This window comes from Rhinoraja longicauda, chromosome 2 (assembly GCF_053455715.1).
Source record: "Rhinoraja longicauda isolate Sanriku21f chromosome 2, sRhiLon1.1, whole genome shotgun sequence".
Lineage (NCBI taxonomy): Eukaryota > Metazoa > Chordata > Chondrichthyes > Rajiformes > Arhynchobatidae > Rhinoraja > Rhinoraja longicauda.
The window spans coordinates 112,163,591-112,171,186 of NC_135954.1; the positions used below are offsets into that span (position 1 = coordinate 112,163,591).

General features: G+C 45.1%; 1 long non-coding RNA gene across 1 annotated transcript; it reads right to left on the reverse strand.

The window, feature by feature from the left end:
* Nucleotides 1–3,095: 3,095 nt before the first annotated feature.
* On the reverse strand, nucleotides 3,096–7,389 carry LOC144610855 (uncharacterized). The gene is made up of 3 exons (XR_013549454.1): nucleotides 7,118–7,389; nucleotides 4,590–4,660; nucleotides 3,096–3,210 (listed from the first exon to the last, which is right to left on the reverse strand). It is a non-coding gene; the product is annotated as an uncharacterized LOC144610855 (long non-coding RNA).
* Nucleotides 7,390–7,596: the final 207 nt, after the last annotated feature.

The window sequence follows — 7,596 nt, forward strand, 5'->3', positions numbered from 1 at the left end:
CGCCACCAGGTTCAGCAACAGCTATGTTCCTACAACCATCAGGTTCTTGAACCGACCCGCACAAACTTAATCCCACCTCAACAACGGAACACCTCTTGAACTTTCATGGACTTTTTTCCTAATTGTTTTGCAAAAATGCCTTGCTTTTATTTTGCACAGTCTTTTTCTTTTCACTGTCTTGTGGAATTTATAAGTAATTTATGTCTAATTTATGTTTCTGTGCTTTGTCTGAGTCTGTGTGCCTGTGATGCTGCTGTAAGCAAGATTGTCATTGTACCTGTACTTCACTGTACGTGCTTATGACAATAAACTTGTCTAACTAATTCCTTTGTATGTACACAGTAGCCTGATCTGGAATTTACAGACATTGTCGATGTGGACTCACCAACATTTAATAGTGCTCCTCTGCTGCTTCTGGAAGCGAAAAGGCATGTGAGTCCTGAAACAAAACCAAAAGCTTGCATTTACATGGCATCTTTTACATCACTCCAAAACATTTTTACAGCAAGCAGATTATCTTAGGAAGCGTGGTCACTATTTCAATGCAGGAAACAGTCTAGCCAATTTGCACACATCAGGTTCCGACACGTAATATCAAGGCCCACGACAACAAGCCAATGGAAATTCTTTAGACGGAAATTGACAGGTTCTTGATTAGAATGGGTGTCATGGGTAATGGGGACAAGGCAGGAGAATGGGGTTAGGAGAGAAAGATGGATCAGTCATGATTAAATGGCAGAGGAGACATGATGCCTGAACGACCCAGTTTTGCTCCTTTAACTTATGAACTTCTTCATGGTGAGCAAGTTATTGTCCAGCAAACCAAGTCACCTCAACTGCCATGGGATCACCACACACACAAGATCACTGTAATGTTGCAGGAACACCTGTAGGTGTACGGTGAAGAGCACACTGACTGGTTGCATTATGGCATGCTTCAGTAACTCAAACGCCCAGGAGACTGTGGATAGTCCATTACAGGTACTGAGCTCCCCACCATCAAAGGGATCTACAGGAAGCGCTGCCTCAAAAAGGCAGCCAATTTCATCAAAACCTGTACACCACCCTGGCCATGCTCTCGTCTTAGGCATAATGTACAGGAGACTGAGGACCATGATCTCCGGGTTTAAGAACAGCTTTTTCCCATCAAATCAGGCTCTTGAACCACACTGCACAACCCTAAAACCAACCCTGCCTCAGCACCAAACTACCTTGTTTAAGTTGCAATATGTAATTCGGTTTGTACTAATGTGGTGCGGTCACCAAGTATAAGTGATAACTTATTGCATTATTGATTATTGTATATTTATTTGCTGTTACTGCACGAAAGCTGGAGCAAATGAGAATTTCATTGTTCCATTCCTGGTGTAGATGACAATTAAACTCCTTTGACTTGACCCATGAGGTCCACCGTGGGAGCTCCCCTGTCACACCTCTTCAGTATGACTTTGACTCCACCTACCTCAGTCTCCACTTCTGATCTTCCCACTGCTCCGAGGTCTTGTCCTTGTGTGGTGCCTGAACTATGCTGAACGGGGGGGGGGGGGGGGGGGGGGGATGTACTGCATATCTGGCCCTTACACAGGACATCAGGTTTGGCTGTTGTACAGCAACAATGTTGCTACTGGTCTTCTAAACAAGGTAGGATCAAGGGTGTGGTATAATTTTCCTGATTTCTGTTTATATTGATGCTATTAATTAGTTTGCTGCAGTTTTACATAGTTTTTGCTGCATGTGTATATATATATTTAAATTATTACTGAATGTCAGTGATATTTAAAACATGAGAATATCTTTGTCAGTGAGGAGCTGGAAACAAGGATTCTGGTTTCACCAAATGAGGCCCAGTCACCATTTGCATTACTGCGCCCTGTGCTGCAAATTGGTGCCATCCCACACCCGGGACCACGGCAGGTAGGCACAGTCACGGGATTAGTGCTATGGGTTGAGTGAGGGGGTATCGGATTATCTGACCCTCACTGCTTCACCAGCAGGGAGACGCCCTGGAGAGAGTTGAACTACATGCCTGAAGAACAGTCTGTAATAGGGCCAAGGCATTGATTGATTGAATTACAGCATGGAAACATCCCCATTGGCCTCCCGAGTCCACTCCGACCACTCAAACTAGTCCTATGTTATCCCTCTTTTTCATCCACTCCCTTCACACCCATGGCTACACACTCCCTGCACACCAACAAACTCACACGCCTTTGGGATGTGGGAGGAAACCGGAGCACCCGAAGGAAACCCACGTAGTCACAGGGAAATCGTGCAAACCCCACAGTACAGCACCCAAGGTCAAAATCGAACCCGGGTCTCTGTCACCATAAGGCAGCAAGCTCTACCAGCTGCACCACTGTGCCACCATTAAATACTCCTTTACAGGTATAAAAACTCAAACTCTAATGGAATTCTGGCCTCCGGTTCCAGATAGTTGGAATGCAAAAGTAGACAAATTTATCTAAAGGTGCTGGAATCGAACAAAACACAAAGTGCTAGAGGAACTCAGTAGGTTAGACAGCAAATGCAGAGGGGATGGACAGGTGATGTTTCAGGTGCGGGACATTCTTCAGAGTAACAGAGTGGGGGTGAGAAAGCTGGATAAGATATCTGCCTGATCTGCTGAGTCAACTTTGCGGTCAAATCCAGACTCTCTGGCATGTTAGAATATAGAAAAAGGGATTGTATAACATTGACCCTTTGGGCTACAATGTCTGTGCCGAAAATGATGCCATGACCAACTGCACATATTCCATAACCCCACATTTCCTGTATATCCATCCTTAAGCCTATCTAAAAGTCTCTTAAATGTTTTTGAGGGATGGGTTGAATCGTGGAAGGTAGCAAGCAAGTTAATTAAAAAATATAAATGATGAAGCTGATTTATCAATGTGCCTAGACACAAAATGCTGGAGTAACTCAGCAGGGCAGGCAGCATCTCTGGAGAGAAGGAATGGGTGACGTTTCGGGTCGAGACCCTTCTTCAGACTGCCTTATATTCTGAGAGAGATGAACCATGTTCTACACTGGCCCAACTTTGGTATGATTGAGGAAGAGGATTGAAATAAATAGAAGTAACACAATGAGATTGGTTCTGTTGGATGCCAAGTTTTAATGGGTATAACAATGTCTTTAGAACAAAAGTCAGAGTGAACAACAACTTATTTGCAAAATGATCCACCGGCCCATCTCACGAGTTCTTAAGTGCACCTGGAAAATATGAGAAGAAAAATGCGTCAGTTATATATTTGTCATGTGATCGACCTGTCCCTTTCCCCACCCATGCATCTAAATTGTAGGGAATGCAGAATGTCATGGTTATTGAAAATACTAAATAAACTTTTTGTCAATTGCGTCTGGGTGTAATCTTTCATTGCCAGGCTCAATTAGCTGAGCAGGGAAGATTTTCCAATGTTCTTCCATCCACATTATTCTGCTGTAAAACAGCTTATTCCATTACACGTTGAAACACAAAGTGCTGGAGGAACTCAGCAGGACAGGTAGCATCTGGGAAAGGAATGGACAGGTGATGTTTTGGGTCAGAACTCTTCTTCAACTGAAGACTTCCTTGCACCCTAGTAATTACTTCTTCCATCTGAAGAAAGGTCCAGAACGAAATGTTACCTATCCATTCTCTTCCCAAATGCTGCCTGACCCGATGGGTTCCACCAGCATTTTGTGTTTTGTTCACAAATCCAGCATCTACAGTCTCTTGTACCTCCATTACAGGTTATATGTTGGTCAAATTCTTTGATTCCCCAATCTTGACTGAATTATTGCAACAAATCTAGGTGCTGCTGTGACTTATAATTGGACAGGTACATGGACGTAAAGGTTGAAAGAGACATAGGCCAAACACAGGCAAATGGGACTAGGTAGACACAAAAAGCTGGAGTAACTCAGCGGGATAGGCAGAATCTTTGGAGAGAAGGAATGGGTGACGTTTCAGGTTGAGACCCTTCATCAGATGGGACTAGCTCAGATAGGCATGGACAAGTTGGCCGAACGACTGTTTCCAGGCTCAATAACTCTGTTCAGTGATTTACCTGAAAAAGATTCCTGATTCTAATGGTACTTTAAATGGTGTTTACTGTTGAGTTTAGTTTAGTTTAGGTAACAAGCCCTTCAGCTCCCAAGGTCCACACCAACCATCGATCTCCTGTTCACACTAGTTCTATTTCTTGCATCCACTCCCTACACACCAGGACCAATATTACCAAAGCCAATTAACCTACAAAGACAGTCTGAAGAAAGGTCCTGACCCAAAACGTCACCTATCCATGTTCTCCAAAGATGCTGCCTGACCAGTGGTTAGACCAGCACTTTGAGTCTGTTTTTAACCTACAAACCCACAAGTCTTTGGAATGTGGGAGGGAACTGGAGCACCTGGCGGAAACCTAGGCAGGCATAGGGAGAACGTGCAAACACCACACAGACAGCACCCAAGGCCAGGATTGAACCTGGGTCTCTGGCACAGTGAGGTGGTGACTCTACTAGCTGCGCCACTGTGCCATCCTTACCTACAAGGATCATCAGTTGTAATAACTTAATCGCTAAAGTGTTTTAGTGCAGGTAAAATTGTCATTTACCTGTTCTTCTGAAGGCACGGTTGTGTAAAAACTTATTTGCCATCATGTGTTGCGGCTCTTTTCACCCGATGCTGCAAAACAGGTTATGGTTATGTTTCAAAATGTTTTCTCAGTACTGCGTGGGGTTTGTTGCAAGGTGCTCTTGTGTCCTGATCTCTCTGGGCCATGCTGGCATCCTCTGGATCTTCCTTTCCTTCATTTAGAAGGTTGCTCGATTCTATAGATAATACAGCAATGCCAACTTGGTCGGCAAGACTAGATGGGCCAAAGGGCCTGTTTCCGTGCTGTACAGTTCTATGACTCCATGACTCTCAATTCTAAAACAAAGCTTGAAGCCACGTACTCCCAAAGACAGCAACAGCTTCTTCCCAGCTGTTATCAGACTACTGAACAGTCCTCCCTTAACTAGGGTGTAGTCCCGATTTTCCAACTTACCTCATTGCAGACTTTTTCTCTGGAACCGTAACGCTACAATGCAGCTGTAAACTATATTCTGCACTCTGGTATTTATTTATTTTTCCCCCCATGGTGTATTTGGATATGGTTTCATTGTACTCAGGTATAATATGATCTGATTTAATTGGATAGTTCGCAAACGAAAGGTTTTCACTGTACCTTGATAAGAAACCAATCCTAATTCTAAAAACCAGTGAGATAGAAATTTGTGTCATTGCTTGGATCTATCCTCAAGCACACATTCTTTACACAGCAATGCATGTCAAGTCAAGTCAAGTCAATTTTATTTGTATAGCACATTTAAAAACAACCCACGTTGACCAAAGTGCTGTACATCTGATTAGGTACTAAGGAAAAAATGAAACATACAGTAGCACGCAAACATAACAGCACATACAAAACAGTTCACAGCGCCTCCTCAATGAGCCTCAAACGCTAGGGAGTTGAAATAGGTTTTGAGCCTGGACTTAAAGGAGTCGATGGAGGGGGCATTTCTGATGGGGAGAGGGATGCTGTTCCACAGTCTAGGAGCTGCAACCGCAAAAGCGCGGTCACCCCTGAGCTTAAGCCTAGACCGCGGGATAGTGAGTAGCCCCAAGTCGGCCGACCTGAGGGACCTGGAGTTAGAGAGGTGGGTTAGAATATTTTTGATGTAGGGTGGGGCATGTGATCAGGATCAGAACCATTTGCTTGCATGGAAAATAAGGCATGTTTCCTTATACACTCAAAATTACTTAATTGCTGATCTAGCGCAAGATAATCACAAAATGCCATAAAAGTTTTTAATATATTTAATAACTCATCTGCAATTATATATTTCCATTATGAAATGGCAGGTATTAAGTGCAATTTAAAGAATGCATGTAGTCTTAATACATCAAAATGTCACACATGACTGAGAACAATTATAATATGGAAGGCTCATTAGAAAGTTCCCACACTCTTTTATTAGAATGGGGTGGTATATAATTCCCCAAAACTTGCATGCACAAGTGAGAATTGCCTTCAAATATAGTCACTGTACAACGGAGCACTTCTTTCAAAAAAGGATGTATCCCAAATATGTCTAAGAAATCGATGTTGCCAGAACCTGAGCTATCGGAGAGATTGGGCAGGCTAGGACTTAATGGAATGCTGGAGGCTGAGGAGTGATCTTATAGAAGTGTTCAAAACCATGAGGGTAAAAGATAGAGTGAATGCAGTCTGAAGAAGGGTCTCGACCCGAAACGTCACCCATTCCTTCTCTCCCGAGATGCTGCCTGACCTGCTGAGTTACTCCAGCATTTTGTGAATAGAGTGAATGCAGTTCCCCCCCCCCCCCCCCCCCCCAGGGTAAGGGAATCAAGAACCAGAGGACATAATAGGTTTAAAGTTCGAGGAGGAAAATGTACAGGAACCTGAGGGGAAACAGAGCGTGGTCGGTATATGGAATGACCTGCCAGAGGAGATAGTTCAGGCAGGTACAATACAACATTTAAAAGATATTTGAACAGGTACATGGATAGGAAATGTTTAGAGGAATATGAGCCAGTCATGGACAAATGGGACTAGCTTAGATGGGGCATCTTGGTTGGCATGGACGAGTTGGTTCAAAGGATCTGATTCCATGCTGTATGTCTCTATGACATTTGGATAGGTATAGAGATAGGAAAGAATTCGAGGGATATGGGTCAAACGCAGGTAAATGGGACTAGTTTAGATGGGGCATCTTGGTCAGCATGGAGGAGTGGGTTGAAGGACCTGTTTTCTATGACTCTAAATCCTAAGAGGAGAAGATTGTCATTCACTCATAAGGATAACAAAGCAATTCATCACTTAAGGGAGTGAGCATTAAATAGTCAACAGGCGAGGCCCTGGTAGACCGTGCAATGTTTGCTGGTTACAGGGGTCCTCATTCCAGACCCGAATTGCTGCCTTGGGAGAGTTGGTGCCTAACCAAGCCAGCATTTGCCCGTGACTAACTTCAGCCATTCTGTGAGCCAGTCTGGTCTTGCCCCCCCCCCCCCCCCCCGCGACAGTCAACACATAGACAACTGCCCGGACCCAGGATAGAGTATTAGCTGTGTACTAACCACCACCGTTGTCCGAGGATGCCCCTGGGTAGGGGCAGGTCCCGTTCGGGGACGTGCTGGTATCACATACAGCCGCACCCCTAGGGCTTGATCTGGGCTGGTGTCCCGGGCCAGGGGTCTGGTTGCCGGCCCTGTGGGGGTTGTCGGGGGCGCTGCCGCGTGTCTTGTCGTTGTTGTCCATAGTTCTCCTCCTCCCCTGTTTCCCCTTGGCCGGGCTGCTGGTGTTAGGGGGAGAGAGGCGACGAGCCTTTCACCCCCTCTACCCCGGCTCTGTGACGTGCGCTGAGAGGGTGAGTGAGACAACAATGACAGCGAGAGAGGGGTCAAACCTCGGCCCAAGGCAGGGCACTGTCCCACCCCTCAATCACCTTGGTGTGACCACCCATTTCCCCCCCCCCCCCCCCCTCTACCTCCCCGAGCTAACGAGTCCACATATTGTCAGGTGAGCATTTAACCCTGGCGTGCAACACACAGTAACT